The 26,255-nt window shown below is 36.2% G+C and overlaps 1 pseudogene; it reads left to right on the forward strand.

Annotated features, from left to right (window-relative positions):
• LOC124898112 overlaps positions 1-19,426 on the forward strand; it is an 87,239-nt pseudogene extending 67,813 nt beyond the window's left edge.
• Positions 19,427-26,255: the final 6,829 nt, after the last annotated feature.

Below are 26,255 nucleotides of genomic sequence, written 5' to 3' on the forward strand. Positions count from 1 at the left end.
TCCTAGTAGCAATCCTTGTGCTCCAGAACTATGTCGCCAGTGTAGGTTGAGACATCTATCCTGTCAGATGAGGGTTAGATAAGGTGGCTTGACCTATCAGTAGAGGGCTTCACCATTCTCGTTTGAGGTCCTGTCAGTAGAGGGTCATATAAAGTTTTCTTTATTGGTGGCTCGGTATTAACACCCTTCCAACTTGGGTTACAGGTTAGACCCCAAAGAATAGAAAGGGGCATGTCGGTTAGATGATTACTCCCACAGTTTCAGTAATAGTTTCAGAGAAGAACTCAGTTCAGTGTTACAGAAGTTAAGGTTGTTAGATTTAGGCCACCAAGTATTATTATTTATACATTTGGAGATTAGCTACTAGTGAGGTCGATCTCAATTTTGGTTAACGAGTATTGCTACTAATGAATTCAGAGACTTCCTATCAGAGAGGGTTGATCTTAGATTCAGTCATTCAGTGTTCCAGAGTTACTGAACTCGGATACCAATTGTCAGTAGACTTAGTCCTCCAGTTTCTCAGTATGGATAAGTACAAATATCAATTCTAGTAGCTTCAGATACTCAGTATCTTAGTATCAGTATATTCGGGTGTCAGTATTTATAATGTAGTATTCGGTGTTGAGATGATTTCAGTTATACTTTATGCATTCATGCATGCACTCTTAGTCAAACATGTTCATATTTAGTAACTACAGAGTTTCTATATATATTTATTCCAGCTAACACATATTATTCAGATGGTCATGTTCATGCATAAGCCATTGCATTTAGCCTTACCCCATCTGCATACTCAGTATATTTCCACGTACTGACGCATTCGCACTATGGTGTTTTACTCTACACCATAGGTTCAGGGGCATAAGTTCCAGATCCAAAGCAGCAGTAGAAGTGGCAGTGAGTCCTTATCATCTAAGGATACTTCTTATTTCAGTTAATTATACTAGACTTAGTTGTTTTTTGCTAGATGGAGTTAGTTGGGGACATGTCCCATTAACTTCACAGTTAAGATAGTTTAGAGGCTTTTTAGACAGATGTATCAGTATTTAGTTTTCAGTGTTGTATATTTTAAATGTTTGAACCTTATGGCAAGTTTCCACATTTATTGTATATATTATGAGATACTCAGGTATAGATATCAGAAAAGGGTTAGCTTGTGGTCCCTCGGGGTCACAGGCACCGTGTGGCATTCCAGTTCTAGGGAATTAGGGCGTTACAAACTTGGTATCATAGCTTAAATTTCAACTGAGTCCTAGGGAGTTTGAAAAGCCGCATCTAGTAGAGTCTTGTACATGGGTATGTTGAGCTCCACATTTATGTACAAGAGGCTATAAGATGTTTTAGGAAAAGTTCCCCTTCTTTTGAGTATTCATGACGTTCCAGTGAGAAAAAGCTCAAGTTGAACTCTCCATCTAATTTGCTTCTTTCTTTTGTTTATAGAACATGTCTTCCGGGGAAGCTAGTCAAAGAAGTAATGAAAATCAGTTAGCTCCTCAGCCCATTCAGGCAGACCCCTTGGATAGGCATGTCTCTCATGCAGAGTTTAGAGCTGCTTTTACCACCTTAGCTCAGGCAATAGTTTCTCAGAATAGTTTTCAGAATGTTGTCCTATCTAGGCCTTTGACTTGTACTCAGCGGAATAAGGGAAGAGAACTTAGGGTGAATCAAAGGGTTTGAACCAATTGCTCTACACCAAGACCAAGGGGTAGTAACCGCTTTCAGTTCCATCAGAGATCCTCAGTACCAGTTTCCTTATCAGTCCAGACACCAGTACCTAAGTGTAAGAATGTCAGACGATATTGAGCATCAAGCTCTAAGTCACTGGGTCGTAGGAAGAGTTTCCTTACCTTTCCACATTGTGAAGAGTATGGTAAGCATCATAAGGGTATATGTAGAGTGGTTAGTAAGGAGTATTTTGGATGTGGTGAGTTAGGCCACAAGTTGCGGAAGTGTAAGATATTAGCTCAGAAGGGTAGAGAGTTGTGTCAGCAGGGTGCCCCTTCCAGTACCACTAGTGGTCAGCGTCAGACCAGATCCACTGCACCTCGGACTCCCCATGCTCGGAAAGTTCTCCTGATATTGCTATGGGTACATACAAGTTCCTTATCTTTATGTTTATGCTCAATTAAATTTCAAGGCTTCTCTTAACCTTTTAGTGAACTCTCTTTAGTGTTGAACAGTTGCCTAGATGGGAGATAATAGATATTTCCTATTAAGAAGGGATGGTAGCATATTTGTTTTATGCAGGACTTTAGTCATGAGGAGAGGTTTGGGTGTCATGTTGATGTGTAAGTGGCTAGACATATTTTAGAAATTTCAATAGGCTTGAACAGTGCTTGAGGGATTTAAGTTTGTGGATCTTAAACTAAGTATGAAGGTGTGGATGTGATATTTGTTCCCTTTAAAGAAATAGAAGCCGATGATGTGTTTAGCGAGATCGGCATGTGTCAAAAAAAGTGTAAGTAAGCGATGATGGTAGTAGAAATCAAAGAAGGTTAGGAGTTGTATCTCAGGAGATAGTATTAGCAGTTCAGAGTTTAGCGAAGTGTTCATAGATTTAGGATGATGGCTTGAGGCTTAGGTGGAGAGTATAACTGAAGGAGTGTAGAGGAAGTACTTCAGTTAAGTATAAGTTTTCAGCATGAAATAGTTAGTAGAGCAAGCATTCGGTTTAACAGTCAGACAGTCAGATTCGTATACCTTGCTTCCTCCTCCTTTCATCTAATCATGTTATCAGAAACCACAGACATATAACTATTTTAGGATAGAATACATCAGCAGTTGTGAGTATAACTCATCCCATGCATCATGCATTAGATTCAGATCTTAGATTATCAATCATGATTCGATCCATAGATGCCTTGTGCATTACCCAGTATAACCGTAAAGTAAGCATTCATTGAGGGATATAGTGTCCCAAGGGGGAGATACCCCATTCGGTTGCATGAATTAGATTTTCATTATAAGATTTGCATTAGTTATCACTGCATAGTAAGATATTCATGCCTTAGACATGCATGTTCAGTATAAAGAGTTCTATTTAACAGTGCATTCCATCTTGCGTTCATGAGAATAATATGGTCATATATCCATGCATTAGTTATGTGTGTTCATCATGATAATCCAGCTTATGAATAGCTTTAGTCAAGTAATCCATGCATCAGATATGCATGTTCAGAGAAAGACTCAGTCTATCAATGGTTTCAGTTATGTAGTCATGTTTCAGATGTTCAGTCCCTTTCTAATCTAAGTTGCAACTATACATCCATTCCTATTATCATCTTATGTATTCTCCAAAATTACTCAAGAGTTTAGAATTATGATGATTCAATTTAGCAAGATGTTTTAGTTGTGTATCCCTAGTATTCTTTGCGTTCTTGATCTATCTCGCAACATTCAAGGACGAATGTTCCCAAGGAGGAGATAATGTAATGCTCCAGAAATTTTTTTGAATTTAAATCTGCTTCTAGCATATTAAAGCTTGATTCTAAGATGAATTCCTTGTATTTACATAGGGTATTTTTAAGATTTTGACTTTTCATTATGTGGGAAATTGAATTACCTTTCCAACGATACCAATTTCACCAAAATCGAAGGTCGGAGTAAGAAGTTATGGTCGAATTATAGAATTTTAGAAAACAGAAGGATCGCCCAGGTTCGACGGTGAGGTCCGATGGACCGTCGGTCATACGACGGACCATCGACCAGTACTATCGCATGGGGGCAGGGACCCAGTCCTCTATACAGGTCCGACGATGGAGTCCAATATACCATCGGACAAATGACATCACCGTCGATCGTACCGTTGAATATGAGATAGAACTTGATTCTCAGGACCTAGACCAATGGCCAAGTCCGATAGATCATCGCATACCACCATACCACCAAGCCATCCAGACCCATCTCTGGACAGGTCCGACGGACCGTCGACCTTGCGACGGACCGTCGATCTTTACCTTCGCATGCCCGTTTTAGAAAAGTGAAGCCATTTTAAAGGGAGGGCATTCTGGTCCTTTTCCACCCCTTCCAACCCTCTATAAATGCCCGATAGGACCTGGAAATTTCTAGATCTTTTCTTCTTCCTCTTCCAAAAATCAAAAATTAGGGTTTTCTTTTCCAAAATCCAAATCCAAATCTTTCTTCAAGAATCTTAATGATTTCACTATAATTTCTTCAAGTTGGTTTAAGATTCAAGGTTTCCAAGCCAAGGGTTTCAAGAGCCATCAAGAAATCATTAAGATTTGTGGCTTCCAATGCAAAGAACATTCTAGAAGCTTTCGATTCTCTTTCAAGATTCAAGCTTTTGAGGTATGGTAGATGTTCATTCTTGGGTTCCTTTTACCCAAGAAGTTCAAGAACCCTTTTTCTAAAATACAAGATTTGATATTTATGTGTTCCGTGACTTATTTGAATAAATGTTCATGATGTTGTGGTTGTTGAGTTAGGATCTATGTTTTAGCGCACAAGTTGTTAGCTTTGATCTTGATATAAGTTATATTGCATTGTTTCCATGATAAATTTGTAAACCTACTAGTTGGTTAAGGAAATTATGATGTATGGGTGTAGTATTTGTTGTAGGGCTAGAATATGCTCACTATGTGCTTGATAAAATGTTTGTATAAGGGGAATAGTGTCATATAACATGTTAAGTATGAAATCCCTAAATTATGAATATGTAAATGTATGCCAAGTGTTGTTACAAAGCTTTAATGAATGGATGGTGACATGTTAGCATGAGATCCCTAATTCTGTATACTTGAATGCATGTTATGTGTTTAAATGCAATATATTATTGGATGAGTTATGAAATGTTGGTGTGCCTTCCCTATGCAAGTACATGTTGATATTCCCATGTGTTTTAAAGAGATGATTTATTGATTTATGGTGAATGATAGTCTATTGTTGTGATGTTGATATTGGTCATAAATTCAAGGAGTCATGTCTTGTCAGTTTCCTTCCATCGAGTCCTGGGGGTACTTGAACCCAAAAACTATAGCTGCGTGCCTAGAGCCGAGTCAGTCTCAAGATAACCTCAGTTATTCCATGATCAGTAGAACTCAGTTAGTGACTGAATAATGAGAAAACTCAGTAATCTCAGTATTATTCTAATCAAGCTCAGTATTCTATTTCGACCTCAGTAGTACTTAATACTTAGATCAAATTCCAATAAAGCTCAGTAAACTACAGAACTCAGTTGTATTCTGACAGAAACTTGAATGATACGATCAATAACAGATTCAGCTCAGTCTAGGTTAAGTTAAGAATTAGTTCAGTGTCATCCAGTTGGGAGTAGAATTCAGCACCGAGCGAGCTCAAGGATGAGGATGCTTCTGTTAGTAGAGGGTGTGATTCCTAGCATCAATCCTTATGCTCTAGAACTATGTCGCCAGCGTAGGTTGAGACATCTATCCTATCAGATGAGGTTTCGATGAGGTGACTTGACTTGTCAGTAGAGGGCTCCACCATTCTCATTTGAGGTCCTGTCAATAGAGGGTCATATAAAGTCATCTTTACTGGTGGTGTAGTATTGACACCCTTCCAACTAGGGTTATAGGTTGGACCCTGAAGAAGAGATAGGGGTATGTCGGTTAGATGATTACTCCCACAGTTTCAGTAACAGTTTAAGAGAAGAACTCAGTTCAGTGTTACAGAAGTTAAGGCTGTTAGATTCAGGCCACCAAGTATTATTATTTATACATTCGGAGATCCGCTGCTAGTGAGGATGATCTCAATTATGGTTAATCGAGTATTGCTACTAACGAATTCAGAGACATCCTATCAGAGAGGGTTGATCTTAGATTCAGTCATTCAGTGTTCCAGAGTTGGTGAACTCGGATACCAATCGTCAGTAGACTCAGTCCTCCAGCTTCTCAGTATGGATAAGTACAAATTTAGTTCTAGTAGCTTCAGATACTCAGTATCTTAGTGTCAGTATATTCGGTTGTCAGTATTCATAATGTAGTATTCGGTGTTGAGATGATTCCAGTTGTACTTTATGCATTCATGCATGCACTCTTAGTAAACATGTTCATATTTAGTAACTACAGAGTTTCTATATATGTTTATTCCAGCTAACGCATATTATTTAGATTGTCATGTTCATGCATAAGCCATTGCATTTAGACTTACCCCATCTGCATACTCAGTACATTTCCACGTACTGATGCATTCACGCTATAGTGTTTTATTCTATGCTATAGGTTTAGGGGCACAAGTTCCAGATCCAGAGCAGCAGTAGAAGTAGCAGTGAGTCCTCATCATCCGAGGATACTTCTTATTTTAGTTTATTATACTAGACTTAATTGATTTTTGCTAGATGGAGTTAGTTGGCGACATGTCCCATCAGCTCCACAGTTTAGATAGTTTAGAGGCTTTTCAGACAGATGTATCAGTATTTAGTTTTCAGTGTTATATATTTTAGATATTTGAACCTTATGGCAAGTTTCTGCATTTATTCTATATATTATGAGATGCTCAGGTATAGATATCAGAAAAGGGTTAGCTTGTGGTCCCTCGAGGTTATGGTCACTGTATGGCATTTCGGTTCTAGGGAATCGGGGCATTACACCAACCCAGTGACCAATTCAGCAGCAACGAGGATTCGGGACTTTACCCGAATGAATCCTCCTTTCTTTACAGGATCTAAGTCTGATAAAGACCCTCAGGAATTCCTTAACCAGGTTTAGAAGGTCACGGATGTCATGGGTATTAATTTTATTCAGAGTGCTGAGTTAGCTAAATACCAGCTACAGGATGTCGCTCATACTTGGTACAAATAGTGGTTAGCAGAGAGGTTAGAGGATTCAGGTCTAGTAGAGTGGGAGGTATTTATCACGGCTTTCTTAGATAGATTCTTTCCCCAAGAGTTAAGGGAGGCAAAGGTTTTAGAGTTCACCAACCTCAGATAGATAAATATGACGGTTAAGGAGTACTCTCTCAGATTTACTCAGTTAGACAGATATGCCCCTCATGTGGTTGCAGACAGCAGGGCTAAAATGAGAAAGTTTGTGTTAGGGGTTAATGATAGCATGGTAAATAAGTGTAGGTCTGCTATGCTGAACAGTGATATGACTTTAGCTAGACTCATGACTCATGCCTAGCAAATAGAGGAGAAAAAGATTAGGACTAGGGAGAGGCAGAACAAAAGAGCAAGCTCAGGCATTTTCAGCTTTGCTTAGCCCAAGTCAAAGGGAAGAAATCACTCTCAGTTTCTCTCTAAGCCATCAGTTCTAGCTCTTTCTTCCGCCAGTGATCCGGTGCCAAAATTCAGAGACGGCAATAGAGATGGAGCACCAGGCTCTCAGTCTTAGGGAAGTGTTAGTAGTGCCCACACTCATCCTCTTTGCCAAACTTGTGGAAAGCATCATCTGGGTGTTTACAGATCTGGTAGCAATATTTTTTTTGGTTGTGGCAAGCCAGGCCACAGGGTCAGGGATTGTCCCCAGTCGGGTCATCAGCATTCTTAGAACCATTCTTCAGCTCAATTTGGTCACCCAAACCAGCAGGGTGCCACCTCCTGTGCTACTAGTGGACAATGTCCAAATCAAATTTCTGCTCTTCAGACCCAATAGGATCAGGAAAATTCTCCTGATGTCGTTACTGGTACATTATAGATTTTCTATGTTCATGTTTATGCTTTTCTATATCCAAGTGCATCCTTGTTTTTTGTTACTCCCTTTATAGCAAGCGATTTTAAAATCAGTCCCGAAATTCTAGCAGAGCCTTTTTCAGTGTCTACCCCGATGGGTAAAACCATCATATCCCGACTGGCATATAGGAACTGCACGATTATGATATTTCAGAAAGTCACCTCAGCAGACTTAGTCGAATTAGAGATGAATGATTTTGATGTCATTCTTAGCATAGATTGGCTTCATTCTTGCTATGCCACTGTCGGCTGTAGAAACAAAATTGTTCAGTTCCAATTTCTGAATGAACCTGTCCTTGAGTGGAAGGTTAGTACTTCATCTTTCAGGGGTCAGATTGTTTCCTACCTATAGGCAAGGAAACTGATATCTAAGGGATGTGTCTATCATCTCATACATGTCAAGGACTCTAGTTCTGGAACTCCCATCCTTGAATCAGTCCCAGTGGTTAATGAGTTTTCATATGTCTTTTCTGAAGATCTTCTAGGAATTCCTCCCGAAAGGGAAATAGACTTCGACATTGATTTTATTCCAGACACTCAGCCTATCTCTATTCCACCATACAGAATGGCACCTGTAGAACTCATGGAACTGAAGGAATAGTTCAAAGATCTCTTAGATAAGGGATTCATCGGACCCAACATTTCCCCGTAGGGCGCACCAATCTTTTTCGTGCACAAGAAAGGCAGTTCTCTCAGGATGTGTATTGATTATCATCAACACAATAAAGTTACGGTCAACAATAAGTATCCCCTTCCCATAATTGATAACCTATTTGACCAACTTCAGGGTGCTAGTTATTTCTCTAAGATAGACCTTAGATCAGGCTACCATCAACTTCGGGTTAGGGAATGTGACATTCTAAAGATATCTTTTCGTACTCGGTATGGTCACTTTGAATTTCTAGTTATGTCCTTTGGTCTTACTAATGCCCCTGTAGATTTCATAGACTTGATAAATCATGTGTTCAAGCAGTACTTAGACATGTTCATCATAGTTTTTGTAGATGATATTTTGGTCTATTCCAGCATGGAGCGATATCATTTAGACTATCTCAGAATTGTTCTTCAGACCCTTAAAAATCATCAGCTATTTGCCAAATTCAGTTAGTGTGAGTTTTGGCTAAGGTCAGTGGCATTTCTTAGCCATATCATTTTCGGTGATGGCATTATAGTAGATCCTCAAAAGACCAAAGCAGTAAGTAACTGGCCTCGCCCTATTACTCCATCAAATATTAGGAGTTTCTTTGGATTGGCTAGCTATTAAAGATAGTTTGTTGAGGTATTTTCTTCTATTGCATCCCTTATGTCCAGATTGACTCAGAAAGAAGTCAAATTATAGTGGTCAGATCCTTGCGATAAGAGTTTTCAAGAGTTGAAGACTCGACTCATCTCAGCTTTAGTTTTAGCACTCCCAGATAGTTCAGATGGGTTCGTAGTGCATTGTAATGCATCTAGAGTAGGTTTGGGTTGTGTCCTCATGCATCATGGTAAGGTTATAGCCTACATCTCTAGACAGTTAAAGACCCATGAGAAGAATTATCCTACTTATGATCTTGAGTTAGTAGTCATTGTCTTTGCCTTAAAGATTTAGAGGCATTATTTATACAGAGTTCATGTAGATGTCTTAACAGATCATAAGAGCCTTCAGTATGTCTTTTCCCAGAAAGATCTCAATCTTTGTTAGAGAAAGTGGTTAGAGCTCTTGAAGGATTATGACATGATTTTCCTTTATCATCTTAGCAAGGCCAATGTAGTGGCTGACGCACTCAGTAGACTGTCTATAGGTAGTGTTGCTCACATTGAGGACAGTAAGAAGAAGTTAGCTCAGGAAGTTCAGTAGCTTGCCAGACTAGGCGTTCGCTTAGTCGACTCTTCAGAGGGTGGTGTATGTATTCAGAGTAGTTCAGAATCATCTTTAGTTTTTGAGGTAAAAGAAAAGCAAGATAGGGATCCCAGCCTTGTCAAGCTCAAAGAGTTTGTCAGAGATCAGAAAGTAGAGGTTTTCTCCCAAGGGAAAGGTAGTGTCATTCATTGTCAGGGTCGTCTCTGACGCCTAGTCAGTCAGAGATCAGAAGCTTAGTGGTTCCATGCAGGAGTTCACTATTCCTACTTGGAAGTGGGAAGTTGTAAACATGAATTTCGTGATGGGTTTGCCTTAAACTCATCATCAGAATGATTCAATTTGGGTCATTATAGATAGAATAACCGAATTAACTCATTTTCTTCCAGTTCATACCTCTTATCCAGCCAAGGATTATGCTAAACTCTACATCAGGGAGTTGGTCAGATTGCACGATATTCCCTTTTCTATTATCTCAGACAGAGGTACCCAGTTCATCTCTCACTTCTGGAAAGCATTCAGAAAGGCTCTGGGTACCTAAGTCCATCTCAGTACAGCCTTTCATCCTTAGAATGATGGTCAAGCAGAAAGGACCATTTAGACTCTAGAAGATATGCTAAGGGCATGTGCAATTGATTTCAAGGGAAGTTGGGATGACCACTTTCCTTTGATTGAGTTTGCATACCATCATTGATTTGAAGTTAGTGAGGCTGCATTCATAGGGCCTGACTTAGTATTTGATGCCTTAGAGAAGGTTCAGTTGATCAGAAAGACACTTCGGGCTACTCAAAGCCTACAGAAGTCCTATACAGATGTACATAGAAAAGATCTCGAGTTGAGGTCGGTGACTATGTGTACCTAAAGATTTCTCCCATAAAGGGAGTGAAGAGATTTGGAAAGAAAGGGAAACTCAGTCCATGATATGTTGGTCCCTTTAAGATTCTCAGTCGCTTCGGTAAGGAATCTTATGAGCTCGAATTGCCCTCTGATCTAGCTTCAGTCCATCCAGTCTTATATGTCTCCTTGCTCAAGAAGTGCATAGGTAACCCAGCAGTAGTAGTCCCTATTCAGAGCATAGATGCTTAGAACAGCCTCTTTTATGAAGAGATTGTAGTCGAAATCCTAGACTATTAGGTCCGTAGACTGAGAAACAAAGAAGTCCCTCTAGTCAAAGTTCTTTGGTGGAATCAGTCCGTAGAGGGAGCTACTTGGGAAGCAGAAGCAGACATGCAGACCAAGTACCCTCACCTCTTCTCCGTTAATCCAGATTTAGCTCAAGGTAACAGTTCTCCTTAATCTATACAGTTTCATGTCAGTATTCAACATGATTTTAGAACTCAGTCTCATGATCATGTTTCCAACATAAAATTGGTATCAAGTACCATCGTATATTCAGTCATGCATTCATGTATCAGCTCATTTATATGATCACGCATCAGCTATGCATATTCATTTATACATGCATCAGATATGCATGTTCAGTATAATATATTTAGTTTATTAGTCATGTAGTCATGAGTTCATGTTTCAGTTATGTATGTCTTGTACGTACTTTAGTTGATCTTTTATCCCTCCTCAGTCAGTCATCATTCGAGGACGAATGTGCCCAAGGGGGAGATATTGTAAGATCCCGCAAAATCCTATGTCAAAAATTCAGCTTGTTAAGCTCATTATAAGCTTCAGCACTTAGAAAATTTTGATAAGTGTTTCTACACTTAGTCTCATTTCAGGACTCCAAACTTTGGGGATTTATTTGACGACCTTCCCGACCTCCATTTTTGGATTTTTAAGTTGCGTTGTGATCGGGGAAGTCAAGAGTATCACGGGTGAGTTTTGAAATTTTTTGAATAGCATAACAGCGAGTTTGGATATTCAAAATAGTATCTCCCTGCGATAAGGGGGCATCGCTCTAAGACAGGCGCCGCCTGCTTATAGCGGTGGACTAAGCCAGGCGTTGCCTGCCAACTCCGGTGGGTACCCAGTTTTCAGCATTCCACCTCCGTATTTTAAAGGGTATTTTGGTCATTTTTTCTACCCTATATATAGTCTTAAACACGGGATTTAGGTGCTAAAATACCAAAATATACTTGTTTTGCTGAAAGCCTCTCAAGAACAAGTCTAGGGTTCAATTGGGGGTTTCAAGATTCAAGTCGATTTCATCGTAAATTCCACAGAATCTTAATCTCAGGTATGCGTAGTGTTCATTCACGGATCCCTTTCATCCGTGGAGTCCAAGAATCATGTTTTAAATACTATATTGTGATCTTCTTGTTGTGATATGATCATGTACATGTTGATGGTTATTGTTTAAGCTTCAAGATGCTATTTTAAGGTGATTTTCATAAAAATATGTGTGCTTGTGGTTGAAACCCATGAACTAGGGCGGTTTATTATGACTAAATTATGGAATACACCTATGCTCAAGATTGTGCATGTAAGGTGTTTGATAAAATGCATAGGAGGATAAAATACATATTTTATGACTCTATAGTGTTTAAATGACAAGTCCATGCTCTATGCTATATGTTTTCATGTAAATTCCATATTATGGTCATGTGTTGCTGTTGTGCTATGGATTGGACTTGATAGTGAAGTTATACAAGTATTTCCATGTTATATGATGCCCTTTTTATGATATGAAATATTGAATGCCATGTATATTATGAAATCCCCTATTTATGATATTGTGAATTATGGACTCTACTGTTATGATCAGGTCAGTCGTGTGTGTCAGTTTCCTTCCATCGAGTCCTGGGGGTACTTGTACCAGAAAAATATAGTTGTGTGCCTAGATCCATGTCATGTTGTCACGATATCCTCAATCAGCCATGTTCCATAGAATACAGTCAGTCATGTGACACAGGAAATCTCAGAAATCTCATGATCTCAGTCACTTAGCAGATAGCAGTAGTATTTCATTAGTTAATAGAAATTCAGAAATACAGTCCATGTACAGTCAATTGATAATGTTCAGTCTCTTCAGATGGGAGTAGGCGTTAGCACCGAGTGATCCCAAGGATAGGAACACACACTGTTAAATGAGGGTGTCATTCTTAGCAGTCATCCTTGCGTTCCAGAACTATGTAGCCAGCATAGGCTGAGACATCAACACTGTCAGATGAGGTTTAATGAGGTGGACTAGCACTGTCAATCGAGGGCTTGACTGTTCTCTTTGGGAACACTGTTAGATGAGGGTTACCCACAACTTGTCTTTACCAGTGGTGAGGTATTGACACCCTTCCAGTAAGGGCAACGATTGGACCCCAGCTCAGCTATATTAGCATATATGGGGCATGCCTGTTAAACCTCTACTTCCCACAGTTTCAGTCATTCAGTCTCAGTTAAAGAACTCAAATAGTTCTTCAGAATATCAGGACTGTCAGATATTGTAAGGAACTTAGATAGTTCCATCAGGTTTAGGATTGTCAGACACAGTCACTCATGTTATCAGTTCTATCAGTTACCGGTTTTCTCATGTTATCACGATCTCCGTTGTTATGTATTCATGTATGCACTCTTATGATCATATTAGTTAGTTATTTAGCATTGCTCATTCATATAAACCTTTTGCATATAGCCTACCTCACTCGTATACACAGTACACTCAGTCGTACTGACGCATTTGCGCTATGGTGATTTCTTTTATGTTACACCATAGGTTCAGAGACACGAGTTCCAGACCAGCAGTAGCGATAGCATCTCAGCTGTCAGAGTTCCAGCAGTGAGTCCTCATCCCTCGACGACATGATCATTACTTATATTATGGTTTTTTTTCAGTTTAGTTTTGCTAGTCGGAGTTAGTTGGAGACATGTTCCTTTAACTCCTTATTCAGACAGTATGTAGAGGCTTTCAAATTTAGACTCAGACTTCAGTTTTTTTTTCCAGTTGTTTTGGGTATTCGTTACCCCATATGGATGTCATGTTTTGTCAGATATTTATTCAGTTTGACCCTTATGGCCTTTAGTCATGTTTTCTACATTTTATGATATACTATGCAGTTTACAGGTACAGTCATGGGTTATCGTGTAGTCCTTTGGGGTCATGAGCACCATGTAGCATTCCGATTCAGCAAATTGGGGCGTTACATGAAATGATAGATGAATTTAAGATACTTGTTTTATATGTACTTAGAGATATAGAAATTGTAGACGTTAAAAAAATAATATGGGAAAAGATATGGAATTTTGAAGATGAAGCGTTATTAAATTCTATAGAAAATTTACACTTATACAATGATAGCTACTACTCATATCAAGATAATTATTTTTAAGACGGATATTATTCAAATTAAAATGATAAACTACGTACACTTAGAATAATGGAGAATAGATATGCAAAACATGAAGGTAATAGAAAAATTAATGAAAACAAATTTAAAAGAATATATGAAAACCAAAGATATAAAATATATAGATTACCTTAATGAGAATATAGAAGAATTATTAAGATTAAGACAAACAACTAGTAAATATTATGACAAAGCATTTAATCAAACATGAAATCAATATATCATAGAAATAAATTAATCATAGAGATAAATTCAAGCATAGAATGTTTAGAGAAGTTAAGAAATATCCACCGCATAAAAAGTTATCCGCACGGAATATACAGAATATACAACAATTACCAACATCATAATAAAATATCTAAGTTGGACTAACCCATGCCTAAATCTAAGTTACCCCCATATACAATTAATCTTGACTTACCCAAACTAAGAATTAGAAAAATTAAGCTAACTATGTATCAAAAATCTATGCCAAGACATAGCCATAGATTATATAGATCCCAAGTTTTCGATATAGATCCCAAGTTTGGCATAGATTTCATAGATCCAAGTAATCCACACCCCCCAAAATGGTATCAGAGCCATGTGTAAAAAAAATGTAAAGATATGTATAAAATTATTAGATATGTATTTAATGAAAGATATGTATTTAATAGATATGTATTTAATAAAATTAACGAAAGAAATGTATTTAATAAAAATTAATAGATGAATAATATAAAAAAAAAATTACAAAAATATAAAGAATTAAAAAAAATATTATCTGAGAAAAGAAGAGAATTAAAAATAATAAAAAATAGGCTACAATATAACATAATTGCTGGAGTAAGTAAAAAATCAATAAATGCACAAAAAGAAGAAATATCACATTTAGAATCAACAATAGATAGTCTAGAATATATATACCAACATAACCTATATACATTTAAATAAAATGAACAAAGAAGAATTTATAATAGATGAAAAAACATATGAAAATCATGAAAGATTAAAAATAAGAATGGTATTTTATAATATACAAAGACAATATAAGAAAATAGGTGAACATTTATATTTAATGCTAGAAAAAGAAGAACTAAAATTAGAGGATAAATTAACAGCTATGGTAAGAATAGCAAAAGAAAATGAAGAGATAGACCAAAAAAAAAAAGAAATAGATAAAATAAAACAACAAACTACAGAAGAAATACGAAAAATAGAAGAAATTAAAAATTATAGGATCTTAGAATTGGAAAAAGAACTACAAATACTAAAAGATCCGTATGAAAAAAGACAGAAAGAAAAGGAAGAAAAAGATTTAAAAAAAATTATTAGCTCAGATAAATCAATTCAAAGAAAAATTAGAAGAAAAAATAAAGAATTAGAAAAAGATTTAGAAACTAAGAAATTAGAAATAAATACAATAGATGCTGAAGAAACAGATAATTATAATTCAGAAGATAGTGAAACATATATAGAAATTCTAGAAAATATAGAGAAATTAGAAATCAATGAAAAACAAGAAATAATTAATAAAAAAATCCAGATCTATTAAATACAGAAGTAATTACCCTCGATAAAAAAGATGATGAAAGTATAATAGCCAATACATCAGAAGTAAGAAATCCAACATATAATTACAAAGATAGATTTAAAAGATATAATCCAAAAAAATGAATATAATGAATGAACACCAAAACAAATAGTTAGTAAAAGTTATAATATTTTAGATTTAGACTGTGTAATAGATGTAGATAAAACAATACAACTATGGATAGGATACATATCAAAACAATTATTAGACAACAACATAGATACAACAAACACACCAGAATATATAGAAAGAACACTAATAGGAACAGTAAAATTATGGTTCTCAAATTTAACCGAAGAAAGTAAAAAAGTATTAAGGTCTGATAAGAAAATAGAAGGAGCATCAACACCTACTAAAATATCACCTATAGAAATATTGAAAAAATATGAAATATCTATAAGAGATAAATTTAGCAGTATGACATCAGAAGAAGAAGAACAAAATAAAGAAAAAGATACAAATAGAAATTTAATGTTAAAATTAGCAATATGTAATATGTGTTACAAAGATGAATATACGTGTGCATTTAAAGAATACTATTATAAGGGAACATATAATACAGAAGAAAGAAAAGAAATAAGAAGATTATATTTTAGCAAGTTACCTAAACCATTTAGTTCAAAAATAACAAAGAGTGGGATGATGAAAAAAAAGTAGATACCCTAGGAGCAAGAATAAAATTTCTACAACAATGGTATAGGAATATATGTGAAAAATATAGAGAAGAAATAAAAATGGAAAAAAACATTAATAAGGAATTTAGCATGTTGCAAAGATAAAATAGCACCCCAATTTAGATGTGAAGAAAAATATTATAAGAAAAGAAAAAAATTCATAAGAAATATAAGAAATATAAGAAATCACAATATAAATATAAAAAATCAAGAAAAAGATATTATGTAAAATATTATAAATACAAAAGACCATATAGAAAAAAGAAATCCATAAAGAATGTACTTGTTATAACTATGGAATGTTAGGACATTTAGCTAGAGATTGTAAATTACCTAAAGACCCAAAAAAGAAACAAATATCAGAAATAAAAATAGAAAATGCAGAATATATGCAGGTAGAATACATAGATTATGAATTAGGAAGTGAAGATAGTATATATGAAATTTCAAAAAACTAGATAGATCATGAAATAGATAGTGAATTAGATGAATCAAATGACTGAAGAAGGCATAAAAATAATTACAAAAGAAGAATTCTTAAATGAAGAAGGAACTGACCAAAAGGTAATATTTCATAATAATATATATAAAGAAATAAAAGGAAAAGAACTAGAACTAGGTGTAGAAAAAATATTAAAATGCCAACATTAAAAAACATATTTAGTAGAAGAAAAGAGGAATATTATGTGGTAAGCCAAAAAGAGCATGTAATAGATTGTAAATACGCAAGAGGTAAAGCTAGTATACCACTAGTAACAAAAAAAATAGTTAATAAAGAAATACAAGATATAAAACGTAGAGACCCAATAAAATATGTGCATCTTGGAGGAACAGAGATATTAATAAAAACATGTTTTAGAGAAGGAATATATACACAATAGAACTATATTTAGCAGATGATAGGATCATAAAACCTATAGAAAAAAGCATAATCAATGCCATAAAAGGAAATTTAATATACCAAAAATTTAAATTTATAATAAGTGAAAATTATTCAGTACCAATAACAGATAGAAACATAGATAAATCAATAGTGTTATACTGAAAAATATCAGGAATAGAACTAACCCCAGAAAGTAAAATATTTACAGCAAGATGTAAAAATCTATATGTATTAACAACAAAACATAAAATAACTGGAAAAAATAAAAGTAATATAATACAAATAGAAAGTCTTTTTGAACAATTTGTAAAAATAATTGATAACAATGATTATAGTTACAAAGACATAGATATAAAAGAAGATTTAGAAATAATAAATGATACAATAAGCACAACAAAAAGAATAGCATATGAAAATCCAGAATCATCAAGCTCATCAAAAAGAACAAATTATGAAACAACTTCAACAGTTAATTTAACTCAATATTACATAACAGGAACAATAAACGAAAAAGAATAATACTACTAAACACAGGACAAGAATAATATTATATATCAAAATATTTAGTAAAAAATGAAGAAATAAAATTTAATAGTGATATATGCCCAGATTTACCAAGAAGTCTAATAACTATTAAAAATACATCTGAAAAAGAAATAATAAGAGGAGTTAGAAAAATAAAAATAGAATTTGTAGTAAAAGAAGATATGCAAAAAGCAGATATAATATTAGGAATAAAATGGTTAGAACAAGTAAAACCATACAATATAGAAGAGCTTTGACATGACATGAAAATATATGTATTATGAAAATAGTAGTAGAAGGATACTATAATAGGTATTATACGCCTATGATAGATATAGGAGCAGAAGCCAACTTATGCAAATATAACTGTTTACCAGAAGACAAATGGGATAAGTTAAAAATGCCAAAAGTGGTTAAAGGATTTAATAATGAAGGGAGTTTAATTACATATAAAGCTAAAAATGTAAAAATACAAGTATGGATGAGATAATAACAATACAAAAAAACTATAATTATAAACTAACATCAAAAGATATGCTTTTAGGAATGCCATTTTTAGATAAATTATATCCACATATAAATAACTAAATAGAAAAGAATTATGTTCATTATATAAATGTTTATTACCATTTGAGCCATATATTGTATATAACAAATTTATTGTAAGAACAGATAATACGCAGGTACGATGGTGGTTAACAAGAAAAATACAAAACTCAGTTATGATGAAGGAAATTCGGAGAATAGTATTAAATATATTAAATTTTACATTTACAAATCAGTAATAACAAAAATGTTATTGCAGATTACATATCAAGACAAACCTACAAAAATTGACATTACAGAAGATGATACTCTAGAAAAGATACTCAAAACCCTAAATGCACCTTCACTAACAGTGGACAATATGGGTAATGAGATAGAAAATCTAAAGACTAATGAAGATAAACTGAAGTCTATAGCTACAAGTCAGCCGCATGACTATAAAGATGTTGAGATATATCGATCGGAAGACATCAAAAATCCAGATCTAAAAGGAGACGTTGGGACACTCCATAAAACCCATAACGTTTATCAATCTACAATTGCAGGTACAAGCAAAGGAGTTAGTGGACAAAGATATGAGAACATGAACATGAACAAGATATTTGAAAAACCATTTATACCTAAAACACAAAAAGACCCCGTGTTCATACCCCCACAAACTACCACATATCGAGAAATTTTGAACCAAGATAAAAAAAGCCTATAACCATATAACTCGACCATACATAAAAATATCCACAAAATACAGACTTACCTAAACCTTAAACCCAAAGCCACAAGTATCCAAGAAATAAACACAGACTATATAACCCAAAAATTACAAGGTTACAACAAGTTAATCGCACTACCAAAACCCAACCCAAGCTTAGTTAAAACCTATTTCAGTTATGGACTATTAAATACCATATATACCTAAAACGGAGATGAACTAACAATTATACCAGAATTACATAGAGCATTCGCCACTTATAAGAAAATAACCAAAGGAAATCTATTTTTTATAAAGTTTTATACTGCACCAGTAGAGATATTATATGACAAAATTAAACTAGTTATACAAGTAGTAAAAATAGGATTAACCAGAGATATGATTATACCGAAAGATATTGTCCAAACAGCCGGAGATATCTACAGTTGAGATACCTGATTTTTTTGAAAATAAGCGAACTATAGGAATATCTACAATTATTCAAGAACTAGCCAATAATTATCTTAATGGGAACCCAATTTGGAGCTACTATTCGAGAGACCAATGAATGATCTATTCAAATTCAAGGGATCTACGATAGTTAGATATGGAAGAAGCTAAATAATGGATTATGACATTGCTCAATCCAAAAAAAAAAACTACCAACTACAAGGCAATTAAAAAGGAATTTATTTAAGAAGATTTATTAACCAGATATTGCAAATTAATAGGACACAGATTTCTAGACCCCCAATTATAATGCCCTGATTTGCTGAACCGAAATGTTACACGATGATCATGACCCCTAAGGACCATAAGCTAACCCATGAATGATATCTGTACCTGTAAACTACATAGTATATCATAACATGACATCCATATGGGGTAACGAATACCCAAAACAACTGAAAAAAACAACTAACGTCTGAGTTAAATCTGAAAGCCTCTACATATTCTCTGAATAAGGAGTTGAAGGAACATGTCTCCAACTAACTCCGACTAGCAAAACTAAACTGAAATAAATCATAACATAAGTAGCGATCATGTACTCGAGGGATGAGAACTCACTACTGGAACTCTAACAGCTGAGATGCTACCGCTACTGCTGGTCTGGAACTCGTGTTTCTGAACCTATGGTGTAACATAGAAGAAAGAACCATAGCACAAATATGTCAGTACGATTGAGAGTACTGAGTATACGAGTAAGGTAGGCAATATGCAAAGGGTTTATATGCATGAGCAATGCTAAATAACTTACTAATATGAACGTGAGAGTGCATACATGAATACATAACAACAGAGATCATGATAACAAGAGAAAACTGGTAACTGATAGAACTGATAACATGAGTGACTGGGTCTGACAGTCCTGAACTTGATGGAACTATATGAGTTCCTTACTGTATCTGAGTTGACTGTATTGACAGTCTTGATATTCTGAAGAACTATATGAGTTCTTTTACTGAGATTGAATGACTGGAACTGTGGGAAGTAGTGGTTTAACCGACATACCCCATGTATGCTAATATAGCTGAGCTGGGGTCCAATCGCTGCCCTGACTGGAAAGACATGTTGTGGGTAACCCTCATCTGACAGTGTTCCTAAAGAGAATGGTAGGGCCCTCGACTGAAAGTTCTAGTCCACCTCATCAACCCTCATCTAATAGTGTTGATGTCTCAACCTATGCTGGCTACATAGTTTTGGAATACAAGGATACCTGTTAAGAATCACACCCTCATCAGACAGTGTGTGTTCCCATTTTTGGGTTCACTTGGTGCTAATGCCTACTCCCATCTAAAGAGACTGAACATGATCAACTGACTGTACATGGACTGCATTTATGAATTTCCGTTAACTAACGAATACTACTGTTATCTGCTAAGTGACTGAGATTATGAGATTTCTGAGATCTCCTGAGTCACATGACTGACTATATTCTATGGAACATGGCTGACAGAGGATATCGTGACAACATGACATAGCTCTTGGCACACAACTATATTTTTTGGGTATAAGTACCCCCAGGACTCTATGGAAGGAAACTGACACACATGACTGACTTGATCATAAGAGTAGAGTCCATAATTTACAATATTATAAATAGGGGATTTTGTACTACACAGGGCATTCAATATTTCATATCATAAAAAGGGAATCATATAACACGAAAATACTTGTATAACTTCACTATCAAGTCCAATCCATAGCACAATAGCAACACATGACCATAACATGGAATTTACATGGAAACATATAGCATAGAGCATGGACTTGTCATTTAAACACTATATAGTTATAAAGCATGTATTTTATCCTCCTAGGCATTTTATCAAACACCTTACTTGCACAATCTTGAGCATAGGTGTATTCCATAATTTAGTCATCATAAACCACCCTAGTTCATGGGTTTCAACCACAAGCATACATACTTTCATGAAAATCACCTTAAAATAGTATCTTGAAGCTTAAACAATAACCATCAACATGTACATGATCATATCACAACAAGAAGATCACAATATAGTATTTAAAACATGATTCTTGGACTCCACGGATGAAAGGCATCCTTGAATGAACACTACGCATACCTGAGATTAAGATTCCATGGAATTTACGGTGAAATTGGCTTGAATCTTGAAACCCCCAATTGAACCCTAGACTTGTTCTTGATGGTTCTTGAGAGGTTTTCAGCAAAACAAGTATATTTTGGTGTTTTAGCACCTAAATCCCATGTTTAATACAATATATAGGGTAGGGAAAAGGACCAAAATACCCTTTAAAACACGGAGGTGGAATGCTGAAAACTGGGTACCCACCGGAGTTGGCAGGCGACGCCTGGCTTAGTCCACCACTATAAGCAGGCGGTGCTTGTCTAATTGCGGTGCTCTAAGCTGGGCGATGCCCCTTTATCGTGGGGAGCTACTATTTTGAATATCCAAACTCGCCCTTACGCTTTCTGAAAAATTTTGAAACTCACCCGGGATGTACTCTTGACTTCCCCAATCACAATGCAACTTGAAAATCCAAAAACGGAGGTTGGGAAGGTCGGCAAATAAATCCCCAAAGTTCAAAGTCCTGAAATGAGACCAAGTGTTGAAACACTTATCAAAATTTTCTAAGTACTGAAGCTTATAATGAGCTTAACAATATGAATTTTTGACATAGGATTTTGCGGGATCTTACAATATCTCCCCCTTGGGAACATTCGTCCTCGAATGATGACTAACTGAGGATGGAGAAAAGATCATCTAAAGTACGTACAAGACATACACAATTGAAACATGAACTCAGGACTACATGACTGATAAACAGAACATATCATACTGAACATGCATATCTGATGCATGTATAACTAAATATGCATAGCTGATGCGTGATCATATAACTGGGTTGATACATGAATGCATGGCTGAATATACGATGGTACTTGATACCAAGTTTATAATGGAAACATGATCATAAGACTGAGTTCTAAAATCATGTTGAATACTGATATGAAACTGTATAGATTAAGGAGAACTGTTACCTTAAGCTAAATCTAGATTGATGGAGAAGAGGTGAGGGTACTTGGTCCACATGTCTGCTTCTTCTTCCCAAGTAGCTCCCTCTATAGACTGATTTCGCCAAAGAACTTTGACTAAAGGGACATCTTTGTTCCTCAGTCTATAGACCTGATTGTCTAAGAATTCGACTGGAATCTCTTCATAACAGAGGCTATTCTAAACATCTATGCTCTGAATAGGGACTACTACTGCTGGGTCACCTATGCACTTTTTGAGCAAGGAGACATGAAAGACTGGATGGACTGAAGCTAGATCTGAGGGAAATTCGAGCTCATAAGCTACCTTGCTGAAGTGACGGAGAATCTTAAAGGGACCAACATATCGGGGATTGAGTTTCCCTTTTTTGCCAAATCTCTTCACTTTCTTCATGGGAGAAATCTTTTGGTACACATAGTCACCGACCTCAAACTTGAGATCTTTTCTGTGGACATCTGTGTAGGACTTCTATCGGCTCTGAGCAGCCCAAAGTCTCACTCTGACCAACTGAACCTTCTTTAAGGCATCAAATACTAAGTCAGAACCTATACTGCAACCTCACTAACTTCGAACCAACCGATCGGAGACCTACATCTCCAACCATAAAGAGCTTTTAATGGAGCCATTTGAATACTAGAATGATAGTTGTTGTTGTATACAAACCCAATCAAATGCAAGTGGTCAACCCAATTCCTTTGAAATCAATTGCACATGCCCTTGGCATATCTTCTAGAGTCTGAATGGTCTTTTCTACTTGACCATCTATCTGAGGATGAAAAGTTGTACTGAGAAGGACTTGGGTACCCAAAACCTTTTAGAATGCTTTCTAGAGGTGAGAGGTGAATCGAGTACCTCTGTCTGAGATAATAGATAAGGGAATACCTAATGTTGGGCGTATTTATACGTCTAAGCACCATAACTTACCCATGTTTTAGCTAAGTTTTGAGAATAAAATACATAATTCTTGCACCTTTAGTCTATTTTTAGTTAAGTGAACTGACCTATGTGATTAGCATGCTTTTCAGGTACTAAGGAGGAAGATTTCAGCACTTTGGGGACCTGTGGACAGCAAAGGAAAACTTCACATAAAAAGGAAAGCAGCTTTTGGACTGAATGTGATGTATGGGAACTTTTTCCCGGGCAAACTCAATATTTTTAAATAGTTAAGAATGCAGTAGCAATTTATTAGAGAAGGATGTTATTAAAAGCATTATTGCTGAATTTTTAGGTATTCATTCATATTCTGTATTATTTTGAAAACAAGGGATAGCGGCTTAGCTTGAGCACGGAGAGAGAGAAACGTTTTTCTCTCTTAATTTCGCTATTCATCTTTATCACCAAGATCGTTCTAAGCTTTGGTATGATGAATATGTCTATTTTGATTTCCGTTTTATCAATGAGTAGCTAAGTTTATTTGTTAGGGTTATGGAAACCTTGTAGTATACTCTCTATTGCTATGGGTTTTTGAATTTATGATGTGTTAATCCACTTATATCATTAATCTCTTCATTTTGATTGAATTCTCATGGTTGCAAACATAGGGATTGCGTCATTATAGCAATAACTTGTTCGGTAGAAAAGTTACTGTTTGGAAGAGAGAGTGTGACAAGAAAATAGGGTTTCCAACCTCTATTTTACACGTTAATGCCTTAGCAGGATTAACTTCTTGGAGAGTTCGTACAATTGGTTGTACACTTTGGATTCGAGAGAACTAAGGTGAATAAATCCTTGATGGTTGAAAAACACTTGGATTTAGAATTAGAATACGTCTCTCTATAAGTGCATGCATGTATAAAATCTGTATTACTCATAGTTAATAGAGAAGTAGAAGCTACAAGGTGGACATAACCCTAACTTGTCATTCTCTTGATCAAATATTATTACATATATCATCTCATCGTTACACTGATAATATTATTGTGCACCTAAACTAAAACCCCCCTTACCTTGGAACCTTCGATCAACAGTCTAATAATAATCGCAATACTTAGTGATCATAGTATTCCCTGTGGGATTCGACACCCAACCCAGTTGGGTTCTATATTTGACAGCGACCGCTTGTACTCTCTAATAAGAGTTGTAATTTGGGCGTATCAAATTTTGGCGCCGTTGCCGGGGAATATGGTTGTCAACTAAGTTTGTGATAGTTAATAGACCCTTTGGTCAAAGATTCTCAAATTTTACTTTTTGTTTGTTGTTTTTGTTTTGTGCAGGTTTAGTGGAGTGCATGCCAAATACACCAGTGAACAGGAATGTCAACAGAGATCGTCAAGCTAGAATAAGACCTGAACGCCGAGTTGTGCAAGTTGCTTTTGATGATGATGATGATGACTTGGATGGGGCCGGTGCCACAGGGGCTATTATTCCTCCGCCCTTGGCACCCGAAGCCAAGTTCAATATCACTAGCACCATGATCCAGCTATTGCAACTCAAAGGGTTATTTGGTGGACTTGTAGGCGATGATCCGAATATGCATCTGATTAATTTTATCTCAACATGCAAATCATTTGACAATCCAGGGGTTGGACAGAACGCAATCCAGCTGTGCTTATTTCCATTGTCTCTATCTGGAGAGGCAACTCTATGGTTAAATGGGCTAACTCCTGACTCTATTACCAATTAGAGGCAACTGAAAGAAGCTTTCCTAGAAAGATTCTTTCCGCCATCCAAGAAAGCATAATTAAGAGATGAGATAAGCAATTTCAGACAGCTTCCAACTGAAGCTCTCCACGAGACATGGGAGAGGTTCAAGAAGAAGCTTATGCGGTGCCCAAATCATCAGATGACCAATGTCCATTTGATGGAAATATTATATAGGGCTTTTAACTCGGTGACTAAGCCAGTGGTAGATAATGCTGCAGATGGTTCATTCATGGACCTTACTTTTATTGAGGCATGTGATATGCTGGATCGTATGACAAAGCAGAGTAGAGCTTGGCATACCAGGGATTCTGAGGTAGCAAGCTCTACTGTATCTATTGGCATGACGGCAGAACAGAGATGAAGAGAAGAGGAACATGACCAGTATATGGCTCACATGAAAATATAGATGGACCTTCTTACCAAGCATTTATTATCAGGGAAGACAGAAAAGGTCAAGGTTGTTGTATCACAGGGAAGAGATGACTCCAATTCTGAGGAGGAAGCAAATTACTTAAATAATCAAGGGGGTTTCCGAGGAAATGTCCAAGGAAACCAAGGTCGAAACTATTATAAAAAATTCGGATACAAGGACCGAGACCAAGGGAATTGGAAGAATAAGAATGACAGGAGTGGTTTGTATATCCCTCCTGGAAATCGTGAAGCTGCTGCACCTAGCTCTGGGAAGATGTCAATGGAGGACATGATGGCTAAGCTGTTGAAAGGAGTGGAGGCAACCAACACGGGAGTAACTGAGGTAAAAAATGATTTGTCCTCAATAAATCAATTGGTTGACTCGCATTCCACTTTAATAAAATAGCTGGAACAACAAATGAGTCAACTATCAGCGGCATTCAATCAAAGAAAAGCTGGCACTTTACTGAGTGACACTGTCTAAAATCCAAGGAAAGATGGATCATGTTTGGCTATTACAACCAGGAGTGGTAAGGTGTTGGAAAATCCATCCAAGGGAAAGCCCGTGGTTAATAGTATAGAGGAGAATGTTATTGAAGCAGATTGTGATGATTCTGTAGAAGTTAAAAATCAGGATGAGAACGTTCATGATACTACACCTAGATGCCAGCAGTCTGAAAATATTGATAATGGGAAGCACAATAAAAAGGAAATGGTGGAGAAAACTCTTCCAAATCCACCACCACCTTTTCCTCAGAGACTGAAGAAGAAGGCTGATGACACCAGGTTCAGTAAATTCATGACCATGCTGAAGCAGCAGACTATAAATGTGCCTTTGGTGGAGGCACTGGAGCAAATGCCAGGGTACGCCAAATTCATGAAGGACCTTTTGACAAAGAAAAGGGCAGCGAGCTATGAACTGGCAGATAATTTTCATCATTGCTGTGCAATTACCACAAGGTCTTTGGTACAGAAGAAGGAAGATCCGGGTGCTTT

Source organism: Capsicum annuum, chromosome 4 (assembly GCF_002878395.1).
Source record: "Capsicum annuum cultivar UCD-10X-F1 chromosome 4, UCD10Xv1.1, whole genome shotgun sequence".
NCBI classification, from domain to species: domain Eukaryota; kingdom Viridiplantae; phylum Streptophyta; class Magnoliopsida; order Solanales; family Solanaceae; genus Capsicum; species Capsicum annuum.